Consider the following 16,798-nt stretch of genomic DNA (forward strand, 5'->3'; position numbering starts at 1 on the left):
TATTGATCTTTAACATTGATCTGATAGCAGTGATCTGAATCCATATTGGCTTTCAGAAAGCAGTTTGTGTTTATCAACAAATGTTTCCAATCTGTAAATAAATAGTTTTCTAAAATGTTATAAATTGTGGGAGTAAAGAAACAGGTCTGTAATGAATGAGTTGGTGTCTGTCTCCAGGTTTGTGTAATGGGACGACTTTTGCAGTTTTTATTTATTTTGGAAATGTCCCGGTTCTGAACGACAGATTCCAGATGAACATCAGTAGTGGAACAATCGATCAATATACTTTTTGACTATTGTCAAATCTATACCATCACAATCAGTTGACACCTTGTTTTTACATTTATTTACATATCTATGATGTCTCTCTCCTCCATAGCAGAGAGAAACGTTGACTTTTGATTTCTAGTTATTAAAGTCTTGTTCATCCATCAGTTGATCCAGGATCACAAATGTTTTTGCTATGTTTTATTGTAGAAAGATGAGAAGTGATGTCCCACTTAAATGTATTTAGTTAACGCTTTCTTTTTTTAATATTTATATTTCAACCTTAAGAGTGTCTATTGTTGTAACATATAATACCTGTACATATTTAACTCTTTCTTACCTGTTTCCATAGAAACATGTATAAATCAAGTACATATTTAACACTTTCTCACCTATGTTTCCATAGAAACATGAATAAAACATGCAGATATTTAACTCTTTCTTACCTGAGTTTCCATAGAAATATGTATAATACCTGGACTGATTGAACTCTTTCTTACCAGTTTCCATAGAAACACATATAAAACATGCACTTATTTAACCCTTTCTCACCTGTGTTTCCATAGAAACACGTATAAAACAGGCACATAGTTAACAGTTTCTCAACTATGTTTCCGTAGAAACAGATACAACACTTGTACATATTTAACTGTTTCCTGTCTGTGTTTCCATAGAAACATATTTGCTCTTACCTGTGTTTCACTGTGTCTTCTTCTGTGTAAAACGCAGCAGGTCATCTGAGCCCACCATCTCTTCTGGAGCAGGAACTCAGCTGTGTATCTTCTGAGCAGATTTTGTTTTCACATACATCAGCCTAGGGGAGGGGCTCCAGCACGACCACACAGCCGGCTGTCATCTGATAAAGGCGGGACTCTGGATTATCTCAAGTGACCAGACACCCTGATATGCACCATCATGACTCCTGCTGAGGAGTTCCCACTTCAGTTCAGTTCAGTTCAGTTCATATTTACTTCGAGCGGTACAACATTTACAACATAAGTGACCTGCGTGCAACAGAAAATTAAGCAAATACCTTTAACAGCAGACGTGCAGGTTCAATATTCAAATTAAGTCGACCACTTAAATCTATTAATTGATTTTGATAATCCACCTTGATAAATAATATACTTTATTAATTATTAATAATTGTAATCAAGGCCAACATTAATAACTCTTTGATAACTGAACCAGCACCCCCTTTGTGGCACAACAGATATAATCCTGTTTATATCCTAAAATATGTCTTTGTCACTTCTGGGAAACCGATTCCTACACTGATACATTCTGGTTCATGTTTCTGCTTTCAAAACAAGCAGCTTGTGACGATAAAACATTATTTTTAAAAAATCATTATCAGTCTGTGCTTTTTTCATTTTAGGCTTATTTCTAATCTGCCTTTCTTTTCAAAAAATTCTTAAAATCCTTACAACTAAGATTTGCTTCCATATTAGGACTGTTAATTGCCCCCCTCAACCTCCAACTGGCTCAGGTGGATGACCGCCCTTTCTGAGTCTGGGTTACCCCTGTTAAAGGGGTAACTTGAGGGTTGGTTTTCTTTCCACAGTCACCTGGTGGAACCCAAAGTCCCTCAGTGTTGCTTTAATGAACGCAAGACGAAGGTAATGTGGTCAGTTCCTCTGGGCCCCTGGACGGAGGACAATCCATTCTCTCATCAAAATGTGAAATAGCAACGTTGGTCCACAGTACAAAACATATTAGTTTCACAATAAGGCTTCTCAAATTGTGACATGTTCACGTTTTTTTTCTTCCTATTATTTTCTATTGGCCTGCCGAAAAGTCATGTAACTGCCCGCAGCTGCCTTGTAAAAATAAAAACATTGGGGCCATCCTTGTCTTTCTTAGTGAAAATGCATTATTTTAAGGTAGTTTCGACATATAAAAGCGTTTTGATCATATTTCTAGCGAGAAAAATACATTGAAATTTCATAATATTCATTCAGTTGCTGTATATGATATGTATATGTATATGTATGTATATGTATATTTGGTTTGTTAGTTATTACAATGAATCTTTCAGGTCTCGGGATAAAATTGTTAGTTTTACGTTTTCTGTTGTTGCTATGCTGGTTGCTAAGTGTGCCGAAACCAAGTGGCTTGTATGCTATTTGAATTATTCTTTACATTATGTAGTTACATGAGCTGTTAAGTTATTTGTGTTATTTTGCTGCTTCATTGATTCTTTATTGATTCTAAGCTTTATGTGGGCTGAATTTGACTGAAGCCTGTCCTTCTGGTGCTGAGATTGCGCCTAAACCGACAGCGAGCGCCTGGGATACTTGTGGAGGAAAAGTTGTGCGTGTGGTGTGAGACATTGTGAAAAAAAAAGGAAACAAGGAAAAAAATCCATATCAGTAATTATGATTACTTTGTCACCTTAGAATTGACAAATTGAATTAAAATGAAATTGAACTATATAGGGTTTGGTCGTCTTGACATCATCACTTGGCGGAGCCGCCATGTTGGAAGCTACCTTAGCTGCTTTTCGGACCACTGCGCACTGTGTACAGACGTGCTCCCTCTTCGTTGTGTCTTATAAAAGACATTTATGTAAATGACAGTAAAGTATTACATCTGAATATTAGCTTATATAGCTTAAATACACTTTTGTAACACCTAGTTAAAAGCACACAGGTGCATGCTGCTACAAACAAAGCACTAACAGTTGCTAGAATTGAGTGCAGCTTACCTTGGACCGGATAACCGTGTTCCCACTGTTTGCTTTATGATCTGAAGCTCCTGCACCCATCCATTTGTGAACTGCACATGAGACTCCAACGACTTATAATAACAGAACTGCTCTGAAGTGTAGGCGCTCACACCGCAAACAAGGTAGCCGAAGACGTCGGTTGAGCAGAACTACGGCAGTAAGTCCTCGTCGGAGCTCCACTCTTTAGTAGGGATTTCATATGGGTCCAAACCGTTAATAATCATTATTTTCTCCATATACCAGTCCCTGGCTTTCTTGTTTAAGGTATCCCAGTAAACAATTTATTTTGTGTTCTGTCTGTTCTCTTGGTGCTACCACACTGCTACTACACTGCTGTTTGTTTATACTCACCAACATGGCCGCCGCGTCCCAGATTGCAACTTGGCGACCAAGCCCTATTGGAGAAATCAGGACACCAGAAAGCTTTAAGAACGAGAAGCTTAACAAACTGAACACCTGTTAGACTAAATAACGAAGGCATCCCTCATCGACTCGAGACTAAAAAAGAGACTAAAATTGGGTTTAGAGCCGTCCAACAAGTTATTAAAAAATATGATAGCAGTGTACCATTGTCCTCAATGCAGAAATGGGACCTAAAAAAAAATCTTGAATGATTGTAGTTGTTAGTTTCAATAACTGTCAGTTTTCATGTTTTGCCAGTTTTTTAATTCTTATTATTTACATTCTGTGCAATATTCCAACTTTGTAGAAAGCTGGTTTGTATAGAAAATATTTCCTTCATGCTCATTGAAGTAAAGATTCAATTGCACTCTGACAGCTGAATTAACTTTAAACCTTCTGCTGAATTTTTACCAGTCTTAAATTTCAATACAAGGCAAGTAAAAACTACACTTTTTCCATTGATGTGAATGAGAGAGACGGCTGTTTTGTCCAACTGGATATTCTGCCCCGGATGTAGCAATGGAGAAGGATTTTTCTGATTGGTCAGTCAGGGACCAATCAGAAGGCTGACAAAGGGTAAATTCCATATAAGTGAGGTGGAATTTTTTTTCGTGACCAACTCTGTTTGGCTTTCAGCCATCGCTCTCCATGCGCTACTGCTACACACACAAACAAGGAGGTGGGTAGGAAAGCGTGTCATTGCCCGTAATTCGCTATGATTGGTCGGTCAGGTTGATGACGTCAATACGTCTCATGAGTTAGTGCATCAGCATTGAACTGCAATTTATAGAATGTGTCCTAGACCTAGACAATCCCACGATCTCTGCAGTTTGAAAGATGATCTTTTTTTTTTTATTACCTGCTCTTCACACATATTAATGGTTAATACCATGCTGGTAAGAACCTAAGGCATATATATGTGCATTGTTAATATAAAATACATATGATATTTTTTTTTTTTTAATATTTCACATATATTATCTTCTTATCTTGCAGCAACAGAAAAAGGGGTACAGGAGACAGTGCACATTAATTCAGGTATGTGTGGACCAAATCACATAGTCTGTCTGCCTCATGGGAATCCTCCAGCACTGAGAATACTAGTATACATATATCCACCTTATTCCTACGGCCCATGAGGCTTTGCGCGAATTGTGGGAGCTCCTTCCGGTGCTGCCCCAACCGGCGTTTGTTTACATGCTGAGTGAACGCGTTAACCCTCTTTCTCTGAGCGTCGGGGATATAAAACATGTGGAAACACCACCTGTCACAGCTCAAACGGGACAATATCATCTCACCTCTGCCTCCTGCTGTTGAGGGATGGGAGGACGACCTGAAGAAGTGAAGAAATGCTTAGAAGATGAGAAGTATCTCATTCTTCCCAATGGGCAAAGTGGATACTCCTCCAGGTGGGTAAATATTGTTACTTATCAGTACTCGAGATGAGGGGGGATGAGATCCCCCCTGAAATAAAAACGGTCCAAATCATCCCCCTTTCCATCCCTTATGTCATTTCATTAATGAATGTGGTTTTACTGCTATTTCAACATTTAGAGTCATCACCAGAAAATAACATTTGGCAATTTTCACCTGTTTCAAGTAAATTTTCACCTGAAATAAGTAGGAAAATCTGCCAGTGGGACAAGATTTATCTTCTTATTACAAGCAAAAAAATCTTGTTCCACTGGCAGATTTTTCTACTTATTTTAAGTGAAAATCTACTTGAAACAGGTGAAAATTGTTCTTTTTTCCAGTGATGAGTCTTGTTTTAAGTGTAATGAGATTTTTTTTTTTACTAAAATGAGACATTTTAAATAGAAATAAGACAAATATTCTTGTTAAGATTTTGAGTTTTTGCAGTGATCCATGTTACTTATCCTGTGAAGGACAGAGTCATATTGATAAGTTCAGAAAAGTGTTTTTTATTGTTGTGTTTTGATGTATTTGATGTAAGCCCAGTGGATATTTAAAGCTTACAGAAGGCTGCATTTAACTGCTGCTATGTCATTCCTGCAGTATTTCTGCAGGTGTTTTTGGTCAGTGCTATTGTTTGTAATATATTATATTATTTGTAATCAGCACAAATGATCTGTCCCCATATGATAAAATCCACCACCCCCCCTGATTTTTTTTTTTACAACTCGAGTACTGCTTATAATCTATGAACTAATGTGACAGGTAGGCTACTTGTGAACCTTCATTAAGACAAACTGTAAGCCATCTTTTATATTTATTCTTTCAGGTCCAGCTGGCAGTGATGTGCCTGGGGCTGCAGAGCTGCAAGCTGGTTATCTGGACACCAACTGAGCACCTGGAGTTCCAAATTTCATTTGACAAAGACTTCAGATACACACATGAAACACCTCCAGAACTTTTCACACATGCTTCACACAAACATTTGTAGATGAATTTGGTACAAAGAAGATTCAGCTCTGCCCCTCTGTATAAAGCTAGGGGGAAAACAGTACAACAGACTTCATTTTTGTTTTCAGTTTTATTAAAAACAGAACCTGAAAGATCCCCTCCTGACATATTAGGACATACAATATTGGGACATGAATCAAAACATTTTAACACAAAAATATTGTTTAACAAAAGCACATTACATTTGTGTCTTAAGTGAGAGAAATTCAGTTTACTGTCGGAGGACTTAAGAAACCAGAAAATATTCACACCTGACTAACTGAAATCACAATATTTAGACTTTTATCTCCTCAAAAAAACAACAATTGCAGCTGGACCTCAGTTGTTTTCAGAAAATGTTAAATGAATGAAATATGTAAGTGCAGCTCTACAAACTACATACAGCACTTAACCTGTTGAGAGTTATGTGTTAAAGATACTGTAAGTGTAACGGTACCTAAATTGTTTTCAGAAAATGTTAAATGAATGAAATATGTAAGTATGTTTAAGTGCAATATTTAATGTCTTCTCACTTTTCACTTGAAATAAACTCAGCTCTTTAATTCACTAAACCAGCACAAATCTTGAGCATTTTGTCAATTTTGGGCACAAAGTTAATTTGGTCCTGTTTGAGAAAGAATCTTGTACATCTCCAGGTTCCTTATTCAACATGAATGCGGGCGTGAGCAATGCGGCGTGTGCGAGTGACCTCCTCACTGGTCAGCTGGCATCCTTTGCGTGTGAATGCTGGAATGATTAGCTTCCCCCTACGCTCCTCCAGCAAGTCTCTAACTGTGAAACCACGGTCACCCATCACCTCATCTCCAGCACGTGAATAATAGAATAGGTGTGGTCCTCCATCCCTGGATCTGACCACTGTGTTTGGGCATCACAGGAAGCTTTGGTGTTGAGCACAGCTCCTCCTCCTGATCCATCTGGTCAGGCTCATCTGAGGGAGCAATACAGTACACAATTATTAAGATAAGATATGATACATTAGGGTTTTCCCTACCATTATAAGACCCCCAGGCCCCTCATCAAATGTACCTGGGGGAAAACCCACAACCCCCCACCTGCAACCACATCACCTAAGCCCTCCAGAAGTTTAGGAAAAAACCGGTACATTATCACAGCCAGTACTGGAGTTGATGGGGGATGAGGGGGATGGCATCCCCACCCTGAAATAAAAACGGTCCAAATCATCCCCCCTGTAAAACTGCCACCCCCCCTTTACATCCCTTATGTCAGTTCATCAATGAAAGTGGTTTTACTGCTATTTCAACATTTACATTTAACATTCTGGTTAGAGTCATCACCACAAAAATGTGACAATTCTCACCTGTTTCAGGTAAATTTTCACTTGAAATAAGTAAGAAAATCTGCCAGTGGGACAAGATTTATCTTCTTATTACAAGCAAAAAAAGTCTTGTTGCACTGGCAGATTTTTTTTACTTATTTTAAGTGAAAATCTACTTGAAACAGGTGAAAATTGTTGTTTTTTCCAGGGATGAGTCTTGTTTTAAATGTAATGAGATTTTTTACTAAAATGAGACATTTTAACTAGAAATAAGACAAATATTCTTGTTAAGATTTAGAGTTTTTGCAGTGATCCATGTTACTTATCCTGTGAAGGACAGAGTCATATTGATAAGTTCAGAAAAGTGTTTTTTATTGTTGTGTTTTGATGTATTAGATGTAAGCCCAGTGGATATTTAAAGCTTACAGAAGGCTGCATTTAACTGCTGCTATGTCATTCCTGCAGTATTTCTGCAGGTGTTTTTGGTCAGTGCTATTGTTTGTAATATATTATATTATTTGTAATCAGCAAAAATGATCTGTCCCCATATGATAAAATCCACCATCCCCCCTGATTTCTTTTTTACAACTCGAGTACTGATCACAGCTAAGATTTAAAATTTAATTAACAAAAAACTTTTTTCTTATCAACATGTCTGTAGTGAAACTATTGTATTTTTATTCTAATGCTGCCCTGCAGTCCGTGCCATAAACACACTTTGTATTTTAACTGCACAGAAAATAATAATAAATAATACTAAAGGTTGTCATTACCGGACAAATACTACAATGCTGTGTCCTCCATACACCTGAAATCATAACTGATATTCTCATTACATTAACCTGAAATCACACCTGATATTCTCATGAAATTAACCTGAAATCATACCTGATATTCTCATGATATTCCTGTCAATCCTCTGAGGATTCCCGTCTCTCCTCCGGCAGTCTGTCGGATCCGAGCCACAAAGTATGATGCAGGTTTTCCTCCACAAAACGACGTACCCGAGCTCCGCAAGGACATTTTAGTAAATGCTACGGTTGATAAACATGTTAAACATTAAATGTCAGAAAACAAAACCGTAACTTCTCTGCTAGATTGAAAGCAAATTGCTTTAAAATAAACCGCTGTTCATGCTCAGCTGCCATGGTTAGTCAATGGCGTTACGGAACTTCCGGCGGCTAACAGGAAGTTCCTCCCACAGCAGTTTCTACAGTAGAGGCTCCAGGAATAAGGTGGATAAAGGGAGGGGGGGTTTCCTTTCACTACTACTGGCCTCCTGCTGGGGGCTCCCGGTCGGGCAACTGGAGTCTGGTGGGGGCCTCCTGCGCACTTCCCTGACGCCCCGGTCTGACCTCACCCCTCATTGCAAAACCTAATTTACCAATTCAAACTCTAATAATTATTTCTGGCATTATCATGATATATTGTTTCATATTATTAAATTAAGTTATGAAATCTCATGGGATGTTAAACTATAGTATTATATTGTTATATATAATAGTATGGTGATATAATTTGGTTATATGTTATAATATTTTATACAAATTATGTTATATTAGGATATTACTATATTATTATGCTATATTTATATGATATCATGCTACACCACTCTATATGATAATTATTTATTTGTTTATTCTCAAATTAATATTCTCAATTTATGTATCTATTTTCATCATCTTATTTACACTCAAACACGGCACGCACGCACACACACACACACACACACACATACTGATGTTGTCTTTTGTCGTTGTTTGCACTGTATGTTAATTAAAAAAAAAAAAAAAAAAAAAAGAGAGTACTAGTGTACCAGTGTTTCCCCTACCATTGTATAGGCCTGGCGGGGCCACCAGGCCAACGAGACCCCCCACCAGGCCTAAAAAAAAATTGAATATGCCAAAAATAAGTGACGTATCCATTCATTCATAAATCAATGATCATTTACGTTTAGGAGCGCCTCTGTGCAGCGCTGTTCTGCAACGTGAGTCAACCTGCTTCGTTGCCTAGTAACGATGCGAGTAACGCTGCTGAGAGCCCGGGCATATTATTTTACATTATGGGATGTATAGAGTTTGTAGCTAGCCAACTATGGCGCCGTCAAAAAAAGAAAAAATATTGCGGGCGACAGACAACATGATATAAAGAAATGTTTCTGCCAGACTCCGGAGCCACGGAAAATAGATGAAGGGAGAGTAACAGAGGCAACAGAGGAAAAAATGACCGGTGCAGGTGAGACGGGAGAAAGAGGGGCAGATTGCAGTGGAGAGGGGCGCTGCTCAATTACCCGGCTGATTTATGGTTCTGCGTTAAATCGACGCAGAGCCTACGTCGTAGTGTACGCGGCGACCCGCACCATACGGTGCGGGTCGCCGCGTACACTATGACGTAGGCTCTGCGTTGGTGTAAGGCGGAACCATAAATCAGCCTTTACCGTCGCTGACACCGGTCCGACTGGTGACCCAGTAAAAAAAAAACGCATTTAAACACAGAACATCTGGCTGGGATCCCGAATGGCTTAATAACCATAAATACAGCCCTTGGTTGGACCACACTCCCCATGGTACATTTCCAATTTGTTGTATAGCTTACATTTTTTTTCTGATCTCAATTGTGAATAGGGATGTTTTGTCGCATATGCCGTGCACAAGCAGCCCGTTAAAAGAGGACCATCCAAGAGGGTTTTCATAGAGATCCCTCTGAAATATATAGAAAAGATGTGCTCAATGCTCATATGGGTCAGACCAGCACACTGCAGCCTTTCAGGCCCATGCAACTTTGGTTAAAGGTAGATTAAGCCTAATGATTTCATTGAAGTGATATAATTCAGCAATATGGGCCTACAATGATTTTTAATGTAAAACTTTGTTATATTGCTGCATGTCACATGTCACATGTCCAATATGCCGTCCCACGCGCATCGTCTGTTTAGGGTTTTTTCGGTGGGTACAACCAGGCCTGAAAAAAATTCTAGGGGAAACACTGTATACTATACAGTGTTTTGATTGCTTTACATATAGTGATCGTATTGTGGATTTAATACAGTTGCATCAAAGTAAAATAAATCAAATGTCTAATACATGAAATACAGAAAATGTAAAATGCATGTAGTATCTTTTTACCATGAACTGTTACCGTTTTTTATATATTATTTTAACTTATCAAATATGAATTTGCACAAAACATGAAATTGTGACACTCAACATACCTGCAGCAACAGAAAAAGGGGTACAGGAGACAGTGCACATTAATTCAGGTATGTGTGGACCAAAGCACATAGTCTGTCTGGGAAAACAACAATAAACCTGTCAGCTACTTGTACTGGAGACGTTTTTTTTACAAGTAATAAACATGCACAGAACATATATTTGAATGAACAAAAAACGTCACAAAGTTGGTTTAATATAGTTAGCTTTCAGACATTTATCCCAGATTAACTTTTAAGTGCTTTCCAAAACATTTATAATGTGTTTTGTCCACGGACATACAGATGCATTACCTGCCTCATGGGAATCCTCCAGCACTGAGGATTTCCCACAATTCCCCGCTAATATGAATGCAGGCATGTACAACAGCAGGGGGCGTAGTTTCCCCATTTAGCGGGATTTTAACCACAACCTATTCAACCATGTTATATATATATATATATATATATATATATATATATATATATATATATATATATATATATATATATATATATATATATATATATATATATATATATATAGTATGAGTATATTATAATGTATGAGTATATTATGATATGTAATATATATTTATACTTCTATAAATAGAGGGATGAGTATATTATAAAGTCGGTGTAAACTATCTTGTTCATAAGCAGAGCAGATCTGGTGATAGTAGCAAATAATGCTACTTAGGATGTGGATGGTTGGTTACTTAATCTTTTATTTTTGGTTCAATTTATTATTTCAGGAATTGTAGTGAAGATTTTTCACCCTTTTTGAGTTGGATTATTGTCATCTTTATTATTGTCATGTTATTATATTATTATTATATTATCATTCATCTTTTATATTATCTTTTGTATGTCTATGTGTGGACCCCAGGAAGAATAGTCTTCCCATGGGGAAGACTAATGGGGATCCTTTTTAAATAAACAAATAAACAAATACATACTGTACACTGCTAATCCAGGACGTGAGAATACACATGAAGGCGCACATCGAGCTCTGGAAATCTGCAAAAAAAAAACAGAACAGACACGAAACAGGCATGGAACTGGCAGAAACACGAGCAGCAACCGTTCCAGCTCCTGAGACCCAATCACAATTAAGCCAAGCTACCGCGACTAACTAACCCTCAAAACTACAGAGCAAGCATGCAGGTGAATGGGCCGATGTATATATGGAAAGATGGTCTTCATGTTGTAACCCTTCATCTAACATCGCCATATCGCCCACCCCTACTACAGAGTCACGTGTAGTACACTTTTGTGGACATCATGACACAGGAACTTAAACAACGCTTTAAAGGAGGAGATAATTCCACATCTTGAATGGCTTCCATCACCTCGAAGTTCCAGAGAACTGGAAAGCAACTCGTTTGATTCAGCCCCATCTCACACTGCACGACTAGATCGCTGAGTTCAAAAGTTCACAGCCCACGATTTATGTTCTCACACTGTACGACCCGATGCTCTGATGAGACCCGTCTGCTCACACTATACGTTCATAATCCCCACGTCTGCTCACACTATACATTCATAATCCTCACGTCTGCTCACACTATACGTTCATAATCCCCACGTCTGCTCACACTATACGTTCATAATCCCCACGTCTGCTCACACTATACGATCATAATCCTCACGTCGGATTTCTGTTACTGGAACTGCAACGTCAAAAAGAAGTGGAAGAGGAGGAACCCCGAAGTGGGAGACACCAAAGATGCTCAACAAAAACAAACGCGCTGCAATCTGTGCCATTCTGTGTGACGATAAATTAAAAAAGATTAGACAACGTCGTGATTGGACAAGGAATTGGCTGGGCAGACGTGGGAAATGCAGTCTTTTTTTTCTGCTATCAAAACATGATTTGTAATGTGAATTTGCAACACTTTAAACTACAAATAATAGTTTTTGACGTGACATCAGAGATTGCGCATGCTCTCTGTGAAAGGATGAGTCCAATCGGGTCGTAGCTGCTTCAACTGTGCGATTCCTTCACGAGGAGCGATCAGGATTTCAAACACGTTTGATTTTCTTGCAAGCACACGATTTGTGATCGGGAGCTCGTCGTGAGGTGTTAATCTCTCGTCGTTACCCCACGTTTACTGCACGAGGCACGACCAACGATTGGGTTGAAATCTGGACCTATCCAAAAAATTGTCGCACGAGTGAAAAATCGGTTCAAAACGAGCTGACAATCGCACAGTGTATAACCGGCTTAAATAAACTCTGTGAATTCTATGACATTGAGGAGCGAGAGAAATTGGTTACAGAACTTAAAGTTTTTTATTTTTCATACCCATTCCCCCCAGCAATAAATGTGACTTCCCTTCTTTCATTAGTCAGTACGTTTACATGCACTAACAGAAAATTGAATTGTTGCCTTAATCCGACTGATATCAATTTTTTAAAAGCCAGGCCAGCCAAATCTCGTTCATCCATTCATGCGCGTCACTAATTAGATGACGAGGCATTTGGCATTTGGCCGACCTTAGTCGGGCTGTAGTCGAACCGAACTAAAGCTCTTGAGATCGAGTTTTTAGTGCCAGATAATGGGTCTTAAATTGAGTTAATCCGGCATGTATACCAACTCACACTTAGCCGAGCTAGCGACTGCCCCTTCTGGAAGTGGCGACACCGTGAAAGCCAGAATACCAACAAAGTAGGAAAAGAAGACGAACAACAAAGTAGGAACCGGAAGAACGGCAACGCAAAAGTGTGTTAGGATTTTATGAAATTGTTTAACAGTTTGAAGGGTTTTTCTATCAGATTCTACACTGGTGGTTTTTCTCTATTTGCAGGGTCAGCTCGTTTTATTATTAGGCTGTTTTCTGTAGTTGCAGGGTTTATGACTAGGCTGTTAAAATAGTTCAGATATTTACTCTTCATTAAGTGAAGACAAGGAAGATAAACAGATGTTTTAACACTGATGGGTCTTATCCGTTATTTGGGTTGACATCTTAAGTAGGAAGTAATAAACAGGGACGCTGAAGGTCTGACATGTTTGGCAGATGGGGTTCGTGTACAAAGAATGCCTCCCTTTTTAGTATAAATACGACTGGATCCATGACCACCATGTGCATTTCTCTACTGCCTATGTGGTTTCAGAGAGGTGCAGCTCCGGCCGGAAAACATTGTGCATAATAATAATAAAAGCTTGTATTAACTTTGATTCTATTTCACTGGTTTTCTTATGGTGCACCAGACAAACAAACACGGAGGATCTTTCAAGTGCATGTGGCACCACCTAGCATCGCGGAGTCGAACGCATCTCACTCAATAATCGATTGTCTTCTCGTGCATCTATACTTGGATTTCTCTGAACCTCCAGTTTAATCCTTAGCTAGATTGTTGCCAATAGCTTGATTTAGATGTGCCTTTAACTGCACTGAGTGAAAGAAAACAATACACACCTGATTTTTCCCAACATGACTGAGCTGCTGAAGACCTATGGGACACTTCCGGTGTCCACAGCAAATGAGGAACGCTCCTTCTCCAAACTAAAACTGGTGAAAACCAAACTGCACACCCACACACACCCTTTATAAATATGGGTTGCTATAATACAGTCCTTTTTTATCCTAAAAGTCGTCGTAAAGTGTTAAAGTCATGTTAAATTTCCTCCAAAGGTTTCTGCACATAGTCCACCAAGGACATCCGCTCTGTGATGGGAATGATTGCACAGACGATGTCCCTTCATGGTCGCCAAAATATTGTGAAAAACCTTATCGACACCTCTACTGTATGTTTAAACCACTTGGTGACTATCTGGGCTGAAACTGAGTGCATTAGATTGTCATGAATAAAGACGTGAGAGATGATCCAAGTTTGGTAGATTTAATACATCAGTTGCATGCAAGTTGGTCAAAATGTACATTCAGGAGTCTCAATGCAGAAATGAGCCAGAGTAAAAGATGAATAGTATTTTTGAACATCACAAAATGATGAAAGCTAAACACTACAACTCTCATAAACAGGTCATTGTGACACCAGAGCTAAGCTTTCAAAGACAAAATATGAGTCTGCATTTTGTACCCAGGCTAAGAGTAATATTTTCCATCACAACAGCAGACTTTGATGAACTCCTCAGAACCTTCAGAGACCTGTGAAAGCAGAGCTACAGGAATTCCTCAGAACCGCTGGAGACCCAGGAACAGTTTGGCATGAAGGTGGTCTTTCAGGAACTCCTCAGAATCCTCATAGACCTGTGATGGCAGACCTTCAGAAACTGTTTAGACTCCTTGCACACATGTGACGGCAGACCTTGAGGAACTCCTCAAAACCCCCAGAGACTTGTGATGGCAGACATCCAGGAACACCCCAGAACCCTCTGAAACATTTGACAGCGGACCTTCAGGAAAGTCTTCAGAACCCTTGGAGAGCTGTGAAAACAGTCCTTTGGGAACTTGTTAGAACCATTGTAGGCCCAGGAATGCTTTGAAACCTCAGGGGCGTGGAATAGCTTGGTGTGACAGCAGCTGTTTGCATGGAACATTTATGTTGCACAATAAATAAAATGTACTTGATGATTAATTGTAATTGAACAAAATGAGATGGAAACTATGTTCAACTCAAAGAGCACTTTATTCTGAAATTCCGCATACAGGAAGTTGAAAAGGGCTTTATCAGTAGAGTCAGGTTTCAATAAGAAAAAAGAATCCAATAAAAAAAAATCAATACCTGGCTATTGAACCAAAAAAGTTTCACATTTCACCTCCTCAATTTATGATCGTTCATCAATGAGTGGGGCGGGGCTTACACATCCAAGCTAAGATATGAGCAGGGTACTACCAACAAGGGCTGGGGTTACTTCTGTGTAGCTACAGTCTATATTTACAGCGGTCAATCTAAAGGCTAAGTGGCGACCTGTCCGGGTGAACTCTCTCTCACCCGAAGAAAAGCTGGATGACTCCAACAGAGCCTCCTGATCCTGGGAATAAGCAAGTATAGATGATGGACGGATGGATCTAAAGGGTTTACAGTGGCCCCACCCACGGAGATGTCACAGTAGCATCACTGCATTCAAGTGACTAAACAATGAGCTGCATGTTTGTTTGCAGTTTTACTCACTTTTCAATTCATCTTTTTTACTTCAAGAAAAAAGATTTAGGCAAAATGTAAAGTCAGGTACAGCTGATCTAACTGGCTCAAGCCAGTGTGCTGTTAAAGTTTTCATCAAAAAGTCAGATGTTTAAAACGTGAACATGACCTGAAATATTCAAATTTCATGGGGGTGGGTATATTACTGTCTTTAATCAAGGGCATACTTTTAAGATTTGAGAGCATTAGTGTTTTCTCTTTAACACTCTCAAAACTGTGCTCATATTCAAAAGGACCCAGCTTGAATCCTCAGAACTGCCGTTCTGCTCACACAAACCTCCCTCCAGGTTTATTTTTTTGTGCCTCCACCACTGCCCTAAACAAAAGCACACACCACTTGCACACACGTGCACAGCCACTATGCAGAACTGCTATCGTTGCCATGTAGGCTAACGTGACTGGCCACACCCACCCTGCAGGGGAAGTCTCCTCCTGGCCCTCCTGCGGTCGGGTCAATGCCGTTTCATTTATGGAGGTAACTGACAAGTTATCCTCCGGTGGGGCACTGGCTTTTTCCTCAGTTGCAGTAAAAAAACGTATATAATTTCGTAATTTTTGCTTTAACATCATCCTGGCTTTTTTTTTTGGTGGTCTCTTGTGCACCGCTTTTTTGTTTGGGCTTGCTGAACATGATGCTGCGCTATTTTTGTCATCTATTTTGTTTTGTTTAATTTTTTTTCTTGCTGAAACTCACGTCACGTCATCATGCATTTATAATGTCCGACAGGTCGCCTATTAAGGTGATTGGACTATTCCATTCACAAAAACATTTTTTTCCCTCCCTCCTTCATGGGCCCCTAACAGCACTGGTTTCACCGCTGATATTTAAGCCTGTGCCTCCCTCTCTGCAGTCTCAGCCCCTCCTTTCTGCTCTCAGGTCTTTTTCCTGCATGCTCGGGAAACTTTCTCTGTGCTCTTGGAATGTTGTGGAATAACACTCTCAAAATTACTCAACCAAACACAAAAAACATATTTGATACTGACCAATGAAATCGTCAGATCCTTTTGGTAGTGGGCTGGGTACAATAGTTTACAGAAGGCTTCAATTATTCCCAACCAAAATGATGTATAATTCAATTCAATTCAATTGTATTTATATAGCATCTGTTACGATACATATTATCCCAAGGATCTTTCCAGAGACTAGAAGGTGACCCTCGAGCAGGAGAAAAACCCGTAAGCCAAACAGTGGCAGGAAAAACTCGCCTTTAAAGCCTGATTTAAGGTTCTGCGTTAAACCAACGCAGAGCCTGCGCCGTTGCCGTGAGTCCGTCCTGAATCAGTACTTCTCCATCACTCCATTTCGCTGCGTTGCATTTCCCCCCCCCCCCCCCCCCCCCCAGAGCGCTAGTTGATACTTTGTTTAGCTTCTGGCTTTTCCGGTCACAGTGAATCAAAAAGATAA

Source organism: Cololabis saira, chromosome 9, assembly GCF_033807715.1.
Source record: "Cololabis saira isolate AMF1-May2022 chromosome 9, fColSai1.1, whole genome shotgun sequence".
Classification (NCBI taxonomy): domain Eukaryota; kingdom Metazoa; phylum Chordata; class Actinopteri; order Beloniformes; family Belonidae; genus Cololabis; species Cololabis saira.